The sequence below is a fragment of the Polistes dominula genome, unplaced genomic scaffold (genome assembly GCF_049000335.1).
Source record: "Polistes dominula isolate Pdom_NZ unplaced genomic scaffold, Pdom_raw_medaka contig_20, whole genome shotgun sequence".
In the NCBI taxonomy this organism is placed as follows: Eukaryota; Metazoa; Arthropoda; class Insecta; order Hymenoptera; family Vespidae; genus Polistes; species Polistes dominula.
In genome coordinates, this window is record NW_028301147.1 from 8838527 (window position 1) to 8861839 (window position 23313).

The following is a 23313-nucleotide window of genomic DNA, read 5'->3' on the forward strand; positions in this document are numbered from 1 at the left end:
TCCCCGTTGTATTCCAATGTAAAATATTCAATCCGTCGAAGTTTACCTCCACGGAATACCGAAAGTGAGGAATAGAGAAATAGATAAAGGGAGAGAAAAAGAGAAAGAGAGAAAGAAAGATAATATAGGCGTCGATCTCAAGCGTGCCGAGTAATGAAGTATTTACCGAGAAACGGACGGCCGTGGTCACGCCACAATGACCCCATGCTCTCGACAACACAGCAGAGAGAGAGAAAGAGAGAGGACCACTTTGTGGCCTTTCCACGATGTTTGATGCGAAATCGCATAGGGCTAACCAGAAATTGGAATTCTCTTTTACCGCAGAATGTAACTACGAAAGTTCGTCGCATTAAACGCGACCAATCTATCACATTTATACCGACTATTTATCTTTTTCCCTATTTTTCCCATTATCATTTTTTATTTTTACGTATCCTTTTCTTTTCTCATAATCGAAATTGTAGAGATTCCATGTAAGGAGAGATCTTTTGGTATTTAAACGAGAATTTAAACTCTTAAGATCGTTGATCATTATATCAGAGAAATTCGTGATTCTGTCAACGCATTGTCTTGCCTATACACATCGTTCTAAGATGTCGCCAGGTAGGAATCCATTAGAAAGCACACGTTTTCGTTGTCATGTTATCTAGACGAGGACGACGACGACGACGTGTCTAGATCGACGCCAGCACATTTGTTTCGTGTCATGTTATATCCAACTCCGATCGGTTTAAGACAAATGAGAGATTCGGAGTCGATAAAAGACTCCGCTTATATATATCGTACATACAGCTCACGTATTTTTCCAACACGAAAAAAACAAGAAAAAAAAACATCAAGATATTTCGAATTATCTTTCATCGGAAACCTCTCCTATTACTATGTTTTTATTTGAACTAACAAAGAGCACGCATGTATACGTATTCCTTTCCTCCCATGCATGTACGCTTAAGTATACCGTTACCTCTAAGAATAATTAAGGTCACAATAGTAACAGAAATTTTCTTCTTTCTTCTTTACAAGTTTCACTTGTAGAAGAATCGCTTCGCTTAACGCGAGTTTCGCAATAAGCTTGGCAAACGAGACTACATTCGAGCGCTCGTTGTCACCAAGCTTCTTCATATCATTTCGGACGTAGAAACGTTTCTACGAGACAAGCGTACTCTCTCTCTCTCTCTATCTTTCTCTCTCTCATTCTGTGAAACTCGACTTTCGAGATGTCCTACTCGAGCTCAAGAATTCCAGAAGATAAGCACCTTCTCTCCTCACTCTCTTGTCCTCTTTTCCTCGTTTAAATTTCCCCTATATTTTAAAGGGTTAAGGGCTAATAATAACAAGAAAGATAAAAAGTATAAAGAAAAAGGTTCCTCCGTTTTTCATTAACTTTCATTAATTATGATATACGATCCCTTAAAACACTTACGGTCAACCAAACTTTTTTTCCTGTTTCCATTCCCACGCATTTTAAACTTCGTTCTTCAGGTTTCCATCTGTCGTGCTTATCTTTTTCTTCTTCTTCATAGTTTTTTTCTTTCTTTCTGTATATATGCGGTATATCTTATTATTTCAAATGATCTCTCTCTCTCTCAAAAAAAAAAAAGTTTATCTCGTAGGAAACATAAACAAAAGGTCGAAGCAGAAAAAAATCGATGAGAAAAAAAGGTGATAAAATTGAGAGTCACTGTCCGTACACAACCGGTATCATTCAATTCGTCAACGAGGAATATGCGTGGTCGTTTCAATCGTTTCACGTGTGCTTCGAATAAATAAATCCACGGAAACGGCAGTGGTACTCATTGATTATCAACAACTTCGTTCCCCCCATTGAAATTCAATAAAGTTGTTATCGTTAATTATATCATCAGGGATTTATACAGAAAGATTAACAATTTTGTGCATCGGGATTTTGTGTCTACGTGCTATACGTGTATCTTTATATCTATATTAATTCGTAACAATCCACGAAAAATAATTCTAAATAGTTCATCAACAAAATTCTAATAGAAATTTCTGATTCAATTTAAAAACGCCGCCGCCTAATTTTTCGACAATACAGTTATTTATTTTCAAACAAAATAAAATACTTAAAAACGTTACGTAATCCCCTCCCTCCAACCCAACCCACTCACCAAAATAAAGACATATCGATGTTATAATACGAATAATATTAAAATAAAAGTAATTATTACAAAATTTGATACAATTTGTGTAACTTTCATTAGGCAATTAACGATCACATTTGAAACCTGTACACGGTACGTTTTCAAGCATTCCCACGAAACTTTCTCGCTTATCTCTCTCTCTCCCTTTCTCTCTCTCTTTCTCTCTTTATGCTTACGATTAACATTGCAGACACCGGTATAGTAGCCAGAAGGGTAAGAAAAGGGACATAAAAGTTTCACTGGAAAGTCGTCGTGCTTCGCCTACGACAACGACAACGACAACGACAACGAAGACGACAACGAAGACGACTACGACGCGTGACCTTCCGGTGGTACGGAAAAAAGAGAAGGAAAGTGGACTGAGAGGGGATGGAAGGTAAAGAGACTGTAGAAAATAGAAAGGGAGGGGTTGGAAGTAGCTAGAGAAAGATAGAATGGAGTCAGAATGGAGAAAGAGGGTAACAGCAGTCGAGGATAGCAAAAGGAGAGTGAGTTACGAGACGAAGCCGATGAGGAGAGAAGAAGAAGGAGCTTTTGAGTAAAAGGGGATGATGGTGGGTAGGAAGGGCTAGGAGAAGAGAGAAGAAGGTAGAGGGTAGGTAGGTAGGTAGGTAGGTAGGTAGCAGCGCGTTGTTTACCCTTTATTTATGACGAAAGTTTGGCCAGATTTCGCGAAAGCGCGACACCCGGGGTCGGTTAAGATGCGGTGGCTCGGTCATGAAGGTCGCGGAAGAGGAAAAGCCGGTGGGTGGCTCGTAAACGAACAGGGAGAGGCTTTCCAATGCTGCTGCTGCTGCTGCTGCTGCTGCTGGAAGGAACGAAGAAGGGACGAAAAGGGGTGTTCGAGGTGCTGCACGAACTTCAGTTTGTTTATAGAGAGTGAGAGAGAGAGAAAGAGAAAGAGAGAGAGAAAGATGATAGTAGAAAAGGAAGGCAGAAGCTCAGCCACGCTCGGTCATTTGTTAATGTCATCCCTCTCCTTGTTTTCTCTCTCTCTTCTTCTTCTTCTTCTTCTTCTTCTTCTTCTTCTTCTTCTTCTTCTTCTTCTTCTTCTTCTCTTTCCTACCAATCCCCTTCTTCTTTTACTATTCTCTCTCTCTCTCTCTTTCTCGTTTGCTCTTTCTTGAGCTCCTTTTCTATTTTGTACGTACGTTCGATGTTACCTAACTCGCCAGTACCGTTTTGTGCGATAATAAGCCGACTATTTGCTTCACTGTGTGGATTTAGATCAAGCGATATCTCTTTTTGCATTTTTCCCTTTTTCTTTTTTTTTCAAGGATAACAGGATTTAGTTTTACATTGGAAGTAAGTTTTAGAGAATGAATGATCATTTTGAGAGTCCGAGATGTATTCATAAAATTTAATGTAAAATAAAAATCGATGGAGAAATAGAGTATGGGTTTCAAATAATTTAATAAATAACATGTGTGTGTGTGATTTAAAGTTTTCATACCATTTTTGTTACGTTTTAGCTTTAATTAAGATAATGATACATTTTATATTATCCTATATAGTAGAGTTATGTACATTTTGTAAAGAATCCATTAACCTTATAATAATGTTTATAAAATAAATAAATATTATTAAGGTAAATGATAGTAAGTAAATATTGTAGTAGCATAAACAAAAATTGCATAATATCGTTTGTCAGGAAAAATGTAAATTAATCATTCATGTGTCTACTTGTTTTACATATCTATATGAAATTATTAAAACCTATAAATTTTCTATTTGCTTTTTAGTTCTAATATATTTTATTAAATCTTTACTGCCCATACACACATCTGCACACACACACACTAGTTATTTTATATTCAACGATATATGCGTGTCAGGAAAAGTATAATACCTTCAACGAGTTAATGAACACATTACTTTATTTTTCACTTACACGTTTACAAAAATATAAGTATGCTATATTTATTCTTGTCAATACATAGCAGAACGAAATAGATTATTTTATTTCCTTTAATTAATCATGTGTATAGATAATATTTCTTCTATTTTTAACACTAATTAGCACGAAAATTGTTCATAATGAGAAGGAAATATGGGAAAGTAGATTCATCCGCATTGCTTATTTCCGAAAATTATTCTTGCGTATAATAAATCTTTTATTAGACCTATTTTAATTTATGAGTTAAAATAAATCTATAAAAATTATAAATAAAAAAATAAATACTATTAGATAGTTTGTTAATTGATGTATGTCATATAGTGAACAGCAAAGAAAAAGAATGTTTTCATGTAAACTCAATATGCAATTTTTCTTAAGTACTATTTATTTATTTTCTAAAGCTATAAAAAAGTCCAAAATTGTTATTATTTTGTTGTAATTAAAAAACGATACTAATTAATTTTTACAAAATACATTTATTCTGCATAATATACACATTTCATTTCCTTGAGCATAAAATCACCTCACAGGATCCCTCCTCCTTCAATAAAATGGTAAAATTAAAATAATAGACATAAATTAAAAGTAAAACAAAAAAAAAACAAGAAACAAACCTGAGAAACGAGGAACGAAAACGTTTTTATCACGCTAACGTTGGTCAATGCCAACAGCTAATAATGATTTCTCGCAATAGAAAAAGTTTATTGTGGATGTCATTCTACTAACGTGTTATTTCCATTCTCTCATACGAATCCTTCAGTTGCCATTCAGAACGTACCTACTGGGAAAAAGAGAAGGAGCGAAGGGTTGATAGAAAAGGTAGGAGGATTAAAAGGAGAAAGAAGAAGAGAAAGAGGAGGAAGAGGAGAAGGAAGAAGGGGGAGGGAATACAAAAACGTTATTCATCTCGTATAAGATAATAAGCAGGCTAGTTAGTTCCGTTCGTGGAGTCGAGTCAACCAACCTGACGATCCTTTTTGCAGTACTCGTACGGGAGAAAGTGCATTGTGTTATGCGCGTGGCCCTACGACGACGTGCAGTACCCTACGACGTAACACGCGAGCTCGACCTCTGACAAAAGGAAGAAAAAAAAGAAAAGAAAAGAAAAAAAAAAGAAAAATCGAGAAAGAGGAAGTAAAACGAAATAGTAATGGCTATGCTAGTGGAGATGACAATAACGTTATTTTCATTTCTATTATAAGCATGAGAAGTAGTTTAATTTAACTATTCTACCATCACACCATTAATCATTAATATTATACATTTATTATTTAAAATATCATTCAGATATTCTCGATTATTTTAATTTTTTGTCTCGCTCGTGTTTTTGATGATAAAATAATAAAAAAAAAAAAAAAGACAGAACAATGGATTTTCTAAGTGTTATTATTTAACACCATTGCGTTAATAGGTCATGAGAATTCTCGTAAATTGCAAAACCGAGCGTTGAGAATAGGTTACGAAATATGAGCCCATAATTATGAAACTGGTCTAACAATAAGTCATATATATCTTTTGTTTCGAAATATTTAAAGGATTACGCTGCTTGAACGCTAAATGAATTCTCTTATAATATTGAAAAAGCAAGCACTATCCAATTGTTCATTTTTGACAAATGACATTTTCGAGAAAGAAAAATTAGATTGGATTAATTTATTGTTAGTATAAAATAATGTGACTTGAAATAACTCTAATAAATTAATTTTCATTTTCCCCAAAATTTTTACCACTTTAGACCACTTTCATAATTATTTCGTTTCGAAGCTTTTCTATACGCGCGTACCAACGACTCTATGAATTACAAATAATTTAAATTAAATAATAATCTATTTAGATAAAAAAAACCAATAACTATATATATATAATAATATTTAAGCATTTATAAATGTGAATTAAAAAAAGTGCATATATGTGTGTACAAAGTTATTTCGGATTGTTTAGAATGTGTTGGATGCACAGAATGCAATTCGCAATTAATTAACATTTCATTAGTATTTATTTTATCGAATTTCTATTATAATTTTTTTTTACGCTCTCTCTCATTTTTTACGCTTGGATAGTCAACCTCAAGGGAAGACTAAGGAAGAACACATTACTTTATATTTAGTACTTCGACATGGTTCCTGAAAGTGCGAGTACCTTACTGTTCTCATCGCGTTTTCTCTCAGTGCCGTAGAAACGAAAGGAAAGTACTCCCTTGTTAGTACCATCTGGTATACGTCGTTTAGAAAAAAAAAAAGTAAAAAAAAAAGTCAAGTAAAAGAAGACACGGTAGATAAGGAAGATGAGGAGAAGAAGAAGAAGGAAAAAAGGAAGAGAAAGAAGAAAGGACGCGAAGCCCCTTCTTCTATCGTAATAGTATACGCGCTCTAACGAAAAAGGACGAAAGGGCAAATAAGCGCAAGACCGTGTATCCGGGATATAACATAGTATACATATACCTATACGTTAACATGCATACATACATACTAGATATTGGCTATTACGTCGCAAACGTGGACAGCGAGCCGATTAGTTTCCAACTCTCTACGATCGAAATTTATTACCTATGCAGGTAGATCGTTCGGAACGATCCTTCGAGTGATCTAGAGTTGTTGCTCTATGATCATAACCCTTTGACTTCCAACGTTACAATCATGGACATGTCATTTTCCCTGATTCTGTACATTTATGTATCAATGAGATACATTGTAATGATATCTTGTCGATCATTATCTCTTTCGTTAAATCTTTATTTGTTAACATAGATTTACATCGTCTGATAAAAATCTTTCATCGATAATCATAGTCAATTCGTAAGCTCATATCTAAAATATGCATTATACTTTTATCATTGACAGTTTTCTATCTCATTTTTGTAAATATATATTTATATATACATTTTTTCTTTTTCGAACGAATTTCGAACGAATCAAAAAGATCTATAATCTTGTTATCAAATTTCCCGGGCAAAGAGCGTGCATCGGAAGGTTGCCAAGCGTATTAGCGAAGATAATGAAAATGCGGTTCCGCGCCGATTCAATTTCGCACAATTTTCCCATTTCGCCAATTACATTTAGCCCCACTACCTCTTTCGACCACGACGTATGCGTGTATACGACGTTACACGCAAACGATTCAGCAGGTAAATTCCTCTCTCTCTCTCTCTCTTTTTCTCTCTATAATATATGTATAATATAATATATATATATATGTGCCATTAAATAAAAGAGGTACCCCTCATTGAAATTTGTTCATAACAATCATTCGCATTTATCGACATAATTTCTCGTTTTGAATGTCCATTACAATTCCTTTCGGGGTTTTCGTTGAAATTATGGCACGGTGTACGATCGAAACATTATTTCGTAATATAGCTTGGTGGTTATGTATATTATTTATTATTAAACGAACAAGCAAGCACTCTCAGAAAATTGGGTTATTGCGTATAATTTATGTTTCTGTCGATATATTTACACATATATATTATTTATAAAAGAAGAAAGATTTCATGGAATAGTGTGAAAACTATTCTTTCCGCGTTTTTCTTTTTTTCCTAATTTTTATCTAGCCAACCGTGAATTGCGTGCGAGATGATCATCTTTTTATTATTGTTGTTCTTCTTGTTATAGAAACCAACGATATATCATAACGTTGGAAAAGCATCAAGCATCTTCTTCTTCTTCTTCTTCTTCTTCTTCTTCTTTCATACTTTTCTATGTCTGTTGTGTAGAAAATAAAAAAGAATCCAATGACTACGGCGTATCTCTATTCGAAAGTATATTGATGATGCATTTTGCACTCTCAGACCTCAGTAGTACTCGAGAGGACTTTTTTTTGTGTGGAAAATGTATCTCGTCAAATGATATTATTCGTACAACTGTGAAAAAAAAATATATATCAAATGAAAATAAAGTTCTGTGATACTTTGAAATCCTTTTTAACACGTATTCTCGTTACAATACTATAGTATTTAATTCCCTGCAAGTGTCTCATACTTCGATAATATGCAAGAACGAAGAAACGCTGTATGATGGTCAAACCTGGACGATCCATTTTCTTTCGTAGATCGTATTTCACACTAGCAAGTGAATACGATATCCTTGAAGAGGAAGGATAGAGATAGACTCGAGAAGAACGGAGGCGTTTCGAGAAATGAGAATACGATTACGTCTGCATTAATATGCCAAGAAGAAAACAGTAATGACCGATCAATCCATACAATCTTGTAATTTATAATTTTGTGGTAGAGTTAACGTATTAATAGTAATTACAAAAAAAAGGATACAAAGAAAAGAAGGAAGTAGTTATATCAAATCTATTTCTTCGAGCATATAATTGTAATTTAAAATTCAATTTATTTTTGATGTTTAAAAGAAATTTACAATATAATTGTAGTAAATATATAATTTAAATTAAATAAATGTCAACTTTCGTATATCAACAAATGTTTAAATTAGAGTACAAAAAAATTAAGATTTAAAAAATTAATATAATCCTGGATCATACTGTTCTATCATTTATAATTCAAATTATTATTTTGATAGTTAAATTAAAAGATCTATTTGTGTCATATGAAATTTGGAATATAATTTTACTAAACAATAACTATAATATAAGGTGGTTCGGAAAGTCGTTTCGTTTCTTTCTGACGCAATAATGGCATTAGTTGATGCAAACCGACAAATAGTAACACATGACATCGATGAGAGGTTAAATTTATCAAATTCAACTATTTATGACCACTTGAAAGATTTAGGTTTAACCTCGAAGTAAAAATTATCTTCATTTTTACAAAAGAAAAACGAAACGACATTCCGAACCACCTAATAATTTAAACATTAAGCCTCAAATTTCAACAAATTTTTATTTAAAAATAATAATAAAATTAATTTAATCTGTATTTGATTGAAAATAAATATACATTGATATCAAAATAAAAATAAAAAAAAGAAAGAGAGAAAAAAGAAAGAGAGGAAAAGAGAGAGAGAAACGATGACTATGATAAACGAGAAGGTAAAGGTGGCGAAGGGTGCGATTGATAATAATTGGACACGTGTTTCTCGCACGTATTCCACCCCTTTTTTCCATTGCGTATTATCCCCACCGATGGAATAACAGCATCCTCCCATAACACATCGCGAGTTGTTTCGAGTACTTCTTGATCGGGCGCGTGCGCTAATTGGGAGCGCAATTAAAAGCACGGCTACGTGTTCTCTATGCTCAAAAGTTGACAATCCGTCCCCGTGGACCGACGTGATCAAAACAAAGTACTGCGAGATCGGAAAGCAAGTTTAGGGAGAGAACTGCCCGTGCAAATGTCTATTTGACTGCTGCTGCTGCTTTTGATGAAAAACAAAAAGGCGTGGAATTAAAAGAGGGAACGTAACGAGTCAAAATTAATTGACTGGTTATGACGAAAAAGACTCGATCTCCAAACGATTTTTTTATTTGCTCTCACACACTCTCTCTACCTCTCTTTTTCTTTCTCTCTCTCTTTCTCATTCTCATTCTCTTCTTTTTTATTGGATAATCAAATCTTTGCTTTTACTATAAAATAATTAATAAATAGAAATGCCGACCTTTCTTCGTCGCAATTTTCAATTAAAAATAGATAATTGAATTAAAATGATTTCATTATTTTTATTATGTGTTTATTTAATTTGATAATTAAAAAAAATAAAAGAAAAGATAAATAGATTTTGAAAGTGGTGTAAGTCCATTTACAGTTTAAAAATATACGTTATTTTAATTACGTTTGTCTAAAAAAAATTTATATAATCAAATTACATATTGATCAATTAGTAGAAATATTGCATAACAGACTTGACATAATTAATCTATATTTTTTAATTGATAAATACTCAAGTTTTTAGTTTCCTCGAAACAACAGAAACCCATACGAAGTCGCCGTCGATGGAAAAAATGCCGTAGATCGGCCGATGTCCAACTGCCAGTGTTCGGCCAAGCATTGGCTATTAGTAATGGCCCAATCTTGGTTGATTACTGGCGCTTATAATCAATAAAATATTTTTTTAGAAAAGGTTTTTTTTAAATTATTATTTTGTATTTTTCGAATGTATTAACTCGTTTGTCGCTATGTCTCCGTTATACGGAGACGCTCTTTTTGTCGAAGTTATAATATTTTCGGTAAATAAACGATATTTTTATCTTTTATTATTTCCGGTAAATAAACGATATTTTGTAGACGAAGAAACTAGTATTCAATTCTTTTCTTTATATTTTATTATCTGGAAAAGAAAACTCTATTCAGAGACTAAAAGAAAAGATTACCCATACGAAGTCGCCGTCGACGGAAAAAATGATCGGCCGATGATTAACTACCATTAATGGGCCGGGGTTATCATTTGTATATTCAGCCGTCTATGGGCCATTAGAAGACGCCAATGATCGGCCGTTAGTTGTCATCCTTCGCCCGGCGATGGCCCATTCGAGGGCCGGTTTTCAAACTTTGTATGGGAATTGGACTTGTATCACTTTCAAAATAAATGCTTCAAATATAACTCTCCTATACGTAATCTAAAGATTTTTGTTCTCAACATGAAATCCGTTAATTTTTTAATTATTTCAATAAATCTAACGTTGAAGCCAAATGAAACCAAATATTGAAAATAAATATTGTATTATCCTATAATATAAATTTTGTTAGATATTATATTATACATTACATGTAAATATCTGGATATTTGATCGTCTGCAGATAACCGCACAAACACAATGAGTTCATCAATAACCAAGAAACGAAGAACAATACGCAAGGTATTTCCTGGACGATATTGCATCGAGAACGCGCTACTTCGTTCCATTCATCATGTGAACACGCTTATTTCGTTTTTTTTTTGCAAAGAGAGAAAGAAAAAGCGAAAAGAGAGAGCACATCGGGTGTACTGCCATCGCTGAAACGCGATTTCGAAATTTACCTGTTGGCAGTGTTTATTGGTGCGAGTCCGAATTTGCATGGTGGCTTTTCGGTTCTCGATATTCCGCGTTGGGGAGACGAACGAGTTCTCTCTCGCTTTAATTCAATATAAAATGTAACAAACGAGAAGAAAAGACAAAAACAATAACAATTGTACTCGGAAAAAAAAGAAATATTAAAAACAAAATAAAAAAAACAATTTACGTATGTACATAGAGAAAGTATTTCACATGTGTTTTTTGTTTTATATTCAGTTTTGCAAATTTCCTACACTTCGTATTTACGTATCTGGTTACATTCCTTGAAAGTATAAAAATTGGGTGGAAAATTGCATAAATTCCATAAATAGCGTTTGAACGAATAAACCGCAATGGTGCGTATGAATATCAGGCCTTTTATCCGAATCGTTGTTTATACTAATGGCTTTCAAAGAATTCGTTTAAATGCAGAAATTTGATTATCTATCAAAGAACGTTGGATCAACGAATTATGTTTCTTTACGGTACGATTATTTTACACATTATTTTGTCAAATCCATTAAAAAGCTACCAAAGTATTCACTAAATATGTAATGTTTTATAAATCATTCATACGCTTGTGTTAAAAATAAAAATAAATTATGTTATCAAGGAGATTAAATAAATAAAAGATTAAACAATTTAATTTCAAATAAAAAAATGTTATTTATTTTCTGATGAATTTATCTATTTATCATCATTTATTTATCTATGTTGAAATATTTATTAGAAATTCGTGTAATGTTCTACATTTGATTAATGTTAAAAATTTAAATATATTCAAATAGATACTTACACGCACAAATTGACATTAAATTTGTATAATTTTGATTTAAAAACCAAGAAGAAGAAACATAACGTTATCTTGCAATGATCATCAATTCGAATATTTGAAATTATCGAAACACTAATTGAATTTCCTCGTCAGAAATGTCGTGGAATGCAGTATTAATATTTAAACACCGATCAATCCTACGTACCCATACAAAGTCGCCAATCTAAAAAAATTTTCATAGATCGGCCGATGTTCGGCTGTAATTGGCCGATCAATGGCATTTTAGTTGGGCCAATACTGACAAACCATCGGCGAATCATCAGCTGTTAAGTGGCATAAAATTTAAAGCCATTCACAGGCCGATGATAAGTATTAAACAATGGCCATTCATTGACCGATGACCGGCGTACAATTATCAGCCACTTATTGACTAATGACTCGCCAGTCTTCAGCCAATGTTAACAACCAAGCATCAGCCAAGCTTCGGCTACAGATGACAACCAAGCATCGGCTGAACATCGGCCAATGATCACAATCTAGTATCGGCCTTGAATAACAGCCTAGCATCAGCCAATCATTCCTTTTTGTTTTACCGTAGTTAGTCGTATATATAGCTCCACGTGATGTAGACGCGTTTGCGCTTGGTCCTTGATGACCATTAAAAAAGTTTTGGAATTAATTGGTTATAATAAATAATAATACTTATACCTTCAAGTTTGTTATCATGCAACCAACCCGATCCACAACCAATTTTAATTAAATTTAACATGGTAGCAGAGCGTGGTTGTGTCGGCATCCATTGTTAGACGAATAAGATTTTCATGTGTACTTTCAAGTTGCATAAAGAAAAAAACTAAGAGAAAATTCTTGGAAATATTGGTGAAAAAATATGGAAAATTATATTAAGAAGAGAATACAGTGAAAAGTTTTAGAAAATTTATATGGAATTAGCACGATGCAGAGAGATTAGATTTCTAAGTTATGGTAACACGTGGCAGCGATTCAAAAGAGGAAATAGAGATATTTAAGGTTAAACAAAGAGAGAAACAAATCGATATGATGGACGAGATGGCTTTGGAAAATAAAGGACTTGCGTTGCAAATATTTGATGGAACACACTACGAAAAATGAAAGTACAAATTAGGATTATTTCTACAACTTAAAGGGTGCAGTGAAGTTATCGAGTATGACGATAGACCGAAAACGATAACAGAAGTTGAGTGGAAAACTTAATTTCAGTGAAACAAACATTTTTAAGTATTTAAGAGGTTTGTATATATATGTATATATTCAACAAGTTAGAATTTATTTAATTTTTATTATTGTTTTTTTAAATAGATGTCATGCAAGAAAACTTCGGCGATTCAGACCAAATGAAAAATTTTATCACTAAAACAAGCGTTTTTCTTGCAAACGCTGGTGATCGGGATGGAGGCCGGAAAATGAGAGCTACTAATGTTGCAAATCAACATAGCAATAATGAACAAATAAACTATATAAATTAATATGGTTATATTAGTTCTTAAATTACTTTAAAAAATATAAAGAAGCATCTTTTAAATACATTTTATTCTATTCTTATTCTAATTAATATATTAAATTTTTGTTATTATTCAAATTTATCCTAATAATAATCGACAAATCGGCTGATGATCGGCCGATGATTGGTTTGATGATTGGCTTGATGATTGATTCGATGCTTGGCCGATGCTTGTTTGACAGGCTTGGCCTGGCGTTATCATTCGGGCCATCAGCCATGCTAGGCCCAATCATGGTATCTTATCATCGGCCGATGATTGACTATCGGCCGCCGTGCATGGCCCAATGATGGGCCGATTATAATTCTTTGTATGGGTATGAGCGAACATTGTTTACAGCAGAGAGATCTTATCTCTTTCTCTATCTAATCTAATCTTGAATTACTAAGAAATAATACGTTTAAATTGCGTCAACAATAATGCTTCGAAAACATTTGCAACTAATTTTTATAATCAACGTTAATTATTTCTCTGTCCTTTATAAGATAAATAAAGATTAGCAGTTCTAATCGTAAGATTAATGAGTTCTCAAACAATCATAATAATTAAAATATCTCGTTTTTTGTTTCAACGAATTACTGACAGTTTCACTTAATTTTATTATTATTTTTATCCTTTAATACTTGATTTGTAATATTGGAGCAATACTCTCGTTTATTACTGAATAAATAAATAAATATATAAATCAGGATTAATCTTTTGAATTATGAATGGATCAATAAATTAACTAAACGAGTTATGCAAATCGCAGCTACTCGAAGTTTAAATAGAATCGAAATAATTAACCAAACATGGGAACGATCGTTTCTATTAGCGTGGGATGCAAACTTCCGTTTGACTCTTTACATTTCGCTTTATCTCTCTCTTTCTCTTTCTCTTTTTCTCTCTTTCTCTTCCTTTCTCTCTCTTTCTCGATTCAGAACAATGTTAGATAAATTAAGTTCAATTAACTTTAGTTGCAAAACATCACGAGCGTCGCTTTACTGTTATTTCAACGAGAGTTACAGACAATAGCCGGCGGTGTGGTCGAGAAAAGCACAATACTATTGGTAATAGTCCATTACTAATTAAATGACACGTGTCATTTTGAACGATCATACTCTAGCCTCGCGAAATGTACATTGCCAAATGTTTAACATTAACCTCGATGAAGCGTACCAATCTCATATAGCTACAGATTTGTATCATAACGTTATATTCAGATGGAAATCAATTAGACGAATTCAATGATTGATTAGGAAAGATCGATCAATAACAATTTATATTACTCATTTGCAAAATGAAATATTCAATGTCTCTTATTTGTTTGACGTCTTTAAACGGGTAACATTCTTTTCGATCACATTACAAATGTTACATTTCTCTTATAAACGGATAAACTCGAAGAATAAATTTGTAACTTGTCGAAATTTCGTTAAGCATTGAGAAAAGAGATGGATCGAAGTGTCGGCAGGATGAATAAAGAATAAGATCGAGTAAGCTCTCGATAAGTATGTGTATGCGTATATGAGAATGTGTGTGTGTGTGTGTATTTGCGGTATAGCTTAATAAACTTGCGTCGAAGGGTATGGGAAACTGAAAAGGGAGAGAAAGGAGAGGGAGATAGAAAGGGTAGCACTCGATAGTTAGGACCTTAAGAACGGCAACTATTATGTTGAAGTTTGCACATTAATTCGATCGTTAGCTTGGGCTTTTCGAACTTCCTCTTAGCTCACGTTGATATTCATCCCTCTAGGTTCTTCCGTTGTAACCGATTCGAATTTCGTAAGGTAGGAAGGAAGTTGCTTCTATCGCGACGTTCTATACCCTAAGAAGAGGACACGACCTTGCAAAAGATTTTCATTAAGTTCTATAGCTTCACCTTTTTAAATAAAAGCTTTTTATTTAAAAAGAGATGCTAAAAGATAAATAATTTCAAAGAAAGAAGAAGAGAAGTCAAACGGAAAGATTAGAACCTAACGGTAATTTTCGGTGAACCAAGGCAATTTCGTAAATCATTTTTTGGGGATATATGCTTTGACGTTTCGGTAATTATCGTGAAAAATGAATCCCCTTAATTCACTTTCCTTCCTTTCTTTCTACCCCTATCGACATTGAAGGATTAGGGAGATTTAATTGTCGACCGTAACTGTATAAGATCGTTCTTTTTTTTTTCTTCTTCTTCTTCTTCCTTTCTCTTTCTCATTCTTTTTCTCTTTCTTCACCTTTTCTTTACCTTTTTTTTTCTTTTCTCATAAATAAACTCGTTTCGTTTCCAACTCGAAAAATGTATCAATCAAAAAGTTATTCCAATTCTGACGAATTATTTTGAGAATATTTACGAAATATTTGTGTATTTCAAAAAATATTTATTCCAACAATATGGAAATAATTTTAATATGAATTTTGAAAAAAATTCAACGATAATAATTTTATCAAATTAATGGAATTCGGTTTGTATAAAGAATTAAATTTGTTCAAATGTTTTCCCTAAAAAAAAAGGAAAAATCTAACTTTTTCGTAGTTATCATCTTTGGTCAATAGATTCGCAGTCATCGAATTCGAATGAAGTGTTGGGGAATTCCGACGCAGCAGTCAAACGCATCCCACCTAGTTTGCTACAATGCGTGTTTTCATAGTTGAAAATGGAATATTTGTACGGTGTAACGGGAAGAGAGGAGTAAATATTTGGGATACACGCTATGTGTCCGCAATTTCCATGTTTCAAAAGCCAAAGCCCTTCTTCCTCCTCCTTCTACTACTTGGAAGAAAATACAACGCGATTTTCTCCTACTTCGTAAGTTTACTTTCTTTTCCTATAGTAAGAAAAAAAGGTAGAGAAATGCTTCGAGTTCGAATGATTGAAAATATATATATGCACATGCGTGCATACATATATGTAGAGAATTTTATTCAGGGTGAGAGGTACGAGGTGAACATACACCTAGTTTAATCCTACTAATAAGATTTATTTAAAACAGGTATTAGAAAAAGTACAATAGTATATATATATACATACATACATACATACATACATACATACATACATACATACATACATACATACATACACCACAGGGGGGAGTCTGTAACCCCTACGTGGCACGTCCCCAGGTGGCGGATAGGGGAATACCTACTATATATAGTAGGTAGGAGGAAGTTTCCTCCCGCGGACCAAACAGACTAGGGGAAGGAACCCCGAATATTAAACCAAAAATGGAAAGCACGACAAGTGTAGTACCGATTACGGTGCAGGGGCTCGGAACCCCAGTACCGGCGGCAGGGAGTGGGCAAGCAGGCTCCTTGGCGTCGTCATCCAACGACTGCAGTGCGACTGTGGTGGTCAACTTGGCCACAGCTAGCATCTATGCGACAAGAAAGAAGAAGCTTGAGGCATACGAGCGCCTCGGTAGCAAGCTGGAAGAACTTGCTGACTACACGGACGGCAAATCAAACGTCCACAAGGAGATCAAGCGGCTCATTGCTATATGCCGAAGTAGCTATAGAGCAATGGGACCGCCGGAAACGGTGCATCAACAGGCAGTGGTGCCAAGGCCCGCCATTGGGCAGACGACGCAAACCACTCCTAGCCTGGACGCGCAGGGTGGCAAGCGTCGCAGGGGTTCGTCCACCCCGCAAGAAGTTAAACCGTCAGGCAAAAGGACCAAGCGACGAGCGCAGGCGCCAGTACTGAGCACTCCCGAGTCGCTAAGTACCCGACCCGCTCCGGAGCCAAAAAGGACGCAGCGTGGACAACGGTAAGGAAAAAGAAGAAGGCCCCACGCCCGAGACCTCCTCGACCAGATGCCCTGGTCATCAAGGCTCAAGGAGAAAACAAGACATACGCCGACATCTTGCGCCAAATGCGTACGGATGATACAATAAAAGGTGTTGCAACTGAAGTCGAGAAAATTCGGCGAACGGCGGGGGGCGACCTGCTCTTGGTCCTGAGCCGCGCCGCCGCAAAGCCGACGCACGAGCCAGGGACTCGATGAGGGCGTTCCTTGGGGACCGTGCAGAGGTCCGTGCGTGGACCCAAGAAATGTGGCTCGAGATCAGAGATCTGGACGAGGTTGCGGACAAAGAGGAAGTTGCGAAAGCGCTGGCTCTGCAGCTAAAAACTGACAGCATCGCAGTCTCGGCAGTGAAATCGCTGCGGAGGGCATATGGTGGCACACAAACTGCCGTCGTGGGCCTTCCAACTGCGACTGCAAGAGCAGCCCTGGAGCTAGGGAAAGTAAAGATTGGCTGGACGGTCTGTCGCATCCGCGAGCGGGACAACAGCCACTTGCCCTTAAGGTGCTTTCGGTGCCACGATTTCGGCCACCGGAGACAAAGCTGTCGAGGCACGGATCGATCTAAACAGTGCCTACGCTGTGGAGAAGACGGCCGCATTGCGAAAATGTGCGGAAGGGAGCCTACCTGCACGCTCTGCAAAGAGAAAGGTGCAGATAAAGTGGATCACGGAACTGGAAGCAGCCGGTGTCCGGTCTACCTATTGGCCCTCGAGAGAAACAAGCAGAAAAAGAGGCAATGAAACTTTTACAAATAAATCTCAACCACAGTGAAGTAGCACAAGACCTGCTCATGCAGACGGTGCGGGAGGAGTGCATTGATGTTGCGTTAATCTCAGAACAATACTGCAATAGGTTGGACCCTTCCTGGAGGGCGGATGTAACGGGCTCAGCTGCTATCTGGGCTTGCGGTAGCCGCCCTATCCAGGAGTCCATGAAAACACCCGCAGAATATTTCGTGCGCGCGAAAATCAATGGGGTGCACATATACAGCTGCTATATGCCACCTCGACTGACTCAGCAGGAGTTTGAGGAGACTTTGGACCGACTAGTCAACGACGCTAGCAACCGAAATCCAGTCGCCATCGCTGGTGACTTCAACGCTTGGGCCGTGGAATGGGGCTGCAAACGGACAACAGAGCGAGGGCGAGCACTTCTGGAGGCTTTCTCGGTACTGAACCTCACGCTTCTCAATGACGGTGGAGTACCAACATTCACCAGAGGTGAGAGCAGGTCGATCATCGACCTCACGTTTGTCAGCCCAGGGCTTTCAAAGCACAACTGCTGGCAGGTAACGGAGATATTTACGCATAGTGACCACTGTGCCATAACATGGCTTATACAGCTCCAAAGGAAGTGTGGAAATCGCGTCCTAAAGCAGGCCAACACCATCCGCTGGAAGGCGAACACCCTCGACAAAGGCACTCTATGTGCATGCATCGAGGATGCTAAGATCACCGCCGAAACAGCAGAGAAGAAGACCATCCAAGTCATGGATGCTGTAGCGAGGGCATGTGACGCTGCTATGCTGCGACGCGGCAATAAAAACCAACACGCCTCGGCATACTGGTGGAGTGACAAGATTGCCGAGCTCCGTGCTCATTGCAAGCACGCCAGGAGACTCGCCCAAAGAGCCCGAAAAAGACCAACTTTCCCGCAATTGGAAATGGCATTTAAGGAGGCACGGTCCCAACTCGCCAAGGCTATCAAGCATAGTAAGAGAGAGGGATGGATCAGGCTTATGGCGGAAGTCAACAACGACCCATTTGGGAGACCATATAAGACTGTTATGGCTACAATTAAGACGCAGTCACGGCAGCAGCCTACTTGCCCAACGCAGTTGGGTGAAATCGTTGCAGAGCTGTTTCCCAAGCGACCAGCGTATGACTACCCGGTGCCGCGGAACGAGGATGAGGTAGTCCCTCCGATTACCCAAGAGGAATTACTCCGGGCCACCAGAAGAGTGGGCAATACTAAGGCGCCAGGGTTGGACAACATCCCCAACACTGCCCTAAAGGCAGCCATCGAAACTGCCCCGGAACTATTTCTCGAGATGTATAACGCGTGCCTCTCTGAGGGAGTATTTCCGGCACGGTGGAAAAGACAGCGCCTCGTGCTGCTCCCCAAGGGTAACAAACCGCCGGAGGAAGCCTCGTCGTATCGGCCTCTATGTATGCTGGACACAACGAGAAAGATCTTCGAGAGGATTATCTCCAACCGAATCAATGCCTCTGTCGGACACCGCCTCTCGGAAAACCAATACGGTTTTCGGAGGGGCATGTCAACCATCGAAGTCATTGGTCGCGTGGTAGCCACGGCGAAAGATGCAACCTCTGGAATGCGCTGGACCCGTGGAGCCAAGAAATACTGCTTGCTGGCTGCATTGGATATCAAAAATGCATTCAACTCAGCCAGATGGGATAGCATATGCAAGGCACTAGATCATCTGGAAACGCCAGCCTACCTGAGAACGATGATCAAGAGCTACTTCTGCGGTAGACGCTTGAGGTACGATACCGAGAATGGTCCTGAGTACTACGAAGTCTCTGGAGGAGTTCCACAAGGATCGGTCCTGGGGCCGCTGCTGTGGAACTTAATGTATGACGCGCTGCTGAAGACCCGGCTACCGCAGGGAGCAGAGATGGTGGCGTTTGCTGACGACGTAGGACTTGTCATTACAGCCAAGACTATGGAAGAGGTTAACTGCACCTTCGGGGAGACATACAAAATCGTAGGAGAGTGGATACAGTCGGTCGGTCTGGAGCTTGCGCACCATAAAACCGAGGCCGTACTCTTCACGAGCCGAAAGAAGATCGAAACTATCACCCTGGACGTCGGTGATTGTGAAATCACGTAGCAACCCTATATCAGGTACCTCGGAGTGATACTTGATGCAAGGCTCAGCTTCACACAACATATGGAGAGCGTGGCTGCTAAGGGCGCAAAAGTCGGCGCGGCACTAGCACGACTTATGCCGAATATCGGAGGACCCAAGCAGGCGAGAAGAACATTGCTCGCAACAGTTACAACGTCGATACTGTTGTACGCTGCGCCGATCTGGCACGAGGCACTCAAGGTGGCCTCATATCGGAGAGAAATGGTGTCGGTATACCGCAGAACTCTTCTGAGAGTTGCTGCCGGGTACCGCACAATATCGTACGAGGCGGGTTGTGTAGTGGCAGGCATGCCACCGCTGGAAATCCTCGCGGACGAGCGAAACAGGATATACACCCGAGGACGGCGGACACCACTTGACAAGGAGAATATTGCCAAGGAGGAAAAGACAGCATCACTACTGCAATGGCAGCAGCGCTGGGACGAGTCACCTAAAGGCAGATGGACACACCGGCTGATTCCATCGCTTAGGGAGTGGGTGGGACGCAGCCATGGGGAGGTAGGCTTCTATCTTACCCAGTTCCTAACGGACCATGGCTGCTTTCGGAAGTATCTCCACCGTTTTAAACTAGACGACAATGAGGACTGCCCAGCATGTAACGTGACTGAAAACGCGGAGCATGTATTTTTCGCGTGCCCGCGTTTCAACAACGAACGAGACCAACTTCAGGGGTACCTCAAAGCAAGGATCACCCCAGACAACATCGTGAACCTCATGCTCAATACGGCAGACTCGTGGAACAAAATCGAAGACTTTGCAACAGACGTCTTGAAGAAGCTGCGCATGGAAAATCGAAATAGACATGAGCGAGAATAAAACTTTGACGCGGCCGTAGCCGATTCCTTGCCCCTCGAAGTAATGCCTGACGGCGGTCCCGCGGGGTAACACAATGCAGGGACTAAGGGAGGTGGTTTTAGTGGGTAAAAATCCCACACTCCTAGGTAACGCGGGTTATCTGGGGTCTTACCGTTGAAGATTTCCACCTACCCACGGAAAAAAAAAAAAAAAAACATACATACATACATACATACATACATACATACACATATGTAAATTAAAACTTGATATTTTATACCTCACATTTAATACTCAAAAACAAATTCGACGTACAAGAGAAAAACCGAGTTGACAGGACACCGATATTTTTTTTTAATTCTACACAGTTGTAAAGATCCATCAAAACTATACCAATGTGCGAACAGTAACACAATCAATACTTAACCGTTTCAAAAGAAACGAAAGAAAAAAGTTAACGTTTATTCTTATATGAAAATTCATTTCATGTTTTAATACATGGAAAAATAAATTTTTTTACTGTTTAATTAAACACAAAAGAAATGGGTGGATTATACATGGGTGGATTGAAAAGTTTACACGAGAAGGGTTGAAAATGTGTAAGCCTACAACGAAGAAAATTAAAAAGTTTTGAGCCTAGCACAAAAAAGGACAATCCTCCCTTCAACCGTTATTCATGTGTCAGGCTCAGAACTTTTCAACTCAACTATGTAAATTTTTTTATAATTTCTTTTTCTTATATTAAAAATTTATTTTTCTATCGGAAACGGACTGGTATATAAAAACGCATTTGGAACTTTTTTCGATGTTTTCTTTAACACAATTAGGCATATTAGGTCTAGCCTCTTGTACAGTGTATGATCAAGATAAACTCCTAAAACTAATAATAAGTAAAATAGAATAAAGGATATCCTCTCAACTGGATTTACCCCTTATTAGACTCTTACTAGAAAAATAAAATGTGAATTCCTAATAAAATTCACATTTAAGAGATGATACAACTCGTTTAAAAATGTACTCTTCTAAAACATATATATATAATGCATATAAATACATGTTTCTCCAGCACAAACTTTTACGCGGATTAAACGCCAAGTTTTTCTCCTATTCATTGAGAACTGCGACCCACTTTTTTAAAACGACGAATTTTTTTATTTTTACCATGAGATATAAAATAGCATAATATATAACACGCGTAAGTATATTAAATAACATAACGTTTATCATTTATTTTGCAATCATTTTTAAATATGTATATATGCATGAAAAAAAAACAAAATCAAATATTGTTGACGAGTTATCTTAATCAAATTATCAGTTATTTACGTTTAGTTTAACAAAAAAAACAACAAGCAAGAGAGAGAGAAAGAGTGAGAGAGGAGAGAAAGGGAAGTAAAATGTATCTATCTCGAGAACACGTGTGTATGAGTGTGTATGTATGTGTATGTGTATGAGACAGAGGAAAATTGCGTCATGGGCGAAGTGACACGCGAAGTCGATGGTACGCGTAATTTCCACCATAGTACGCGCACGGCAGGAGACGATGGCTGGTACGTACGCATTATGTCGGTACAAGTAAATTATGGTGCACGACAGCACCTGGCTAAAAGGTACCTCGCGAACCTTGCTAATGCACCCACACGATCGTAAGCGTTGAAGCGTGCATTAACCTTCTCTATGCATAGCATATATATATATACAATAATAATATTAATAATAGTAATAACAATAATAATAATATTATTAATAATAATAATAATAATAATAATAATAATAATAATAATAATAATAATAATAATAATAATAATAATTATGTACATTTGCATATGTGCGTATGGAATATTTAAAATATGTTAAATTGAATATAATTTTATATAAAAATATGCATAAATGTATACGCGTATTCCAATAAAATGTGAAATAATATTAGAAATATACTCATATACGGTTACATATGTGTTCATAACACATTAAGCAGAGAAAATAAAATTATATATTTGTAATTGTTAATATGTGTAATTAAATTTACGTATTTGAAAAAAGAAATAATATTTTTTGGACATTTTAAATGCTACGAAATAACAAATTAGATTTAAGTAGTCGAGTTTTCCATATCTCGAAGATGATATAACATAAATAATATGTTAAAGAGAAGGAAGGAGTAGAGAAAAGGAGTAAAAGAGTAAAAAAAAGATTTAAAAAAATATCTTTCGTATCTCTTTCACTCGCATTATCTTGTTACGAGATATATCAAAACCGTAAATCGGAATCGATGCACGTTCAATTAGTTTCGTGACGTTTAATTATACCACGAACAAATGTGGTCAAAAAGCACTTTATTTCTTCTTCCTTTTTCTTCTCCTTTTTTTGTTTCTTTCTTACTTAATAATTAAAATACCTAACTTTCTTTAGAATTCTTAACGTCTGGGGGTAAGAAAAATAGAAGAGTTTTTGAATCAAAATCTCTTGCCATTCTATTCAATTCTTATTATTTTTTTTCTTTTTCCGTTTTATTTTTTTCCGCCGACCTTCTTTCATTCC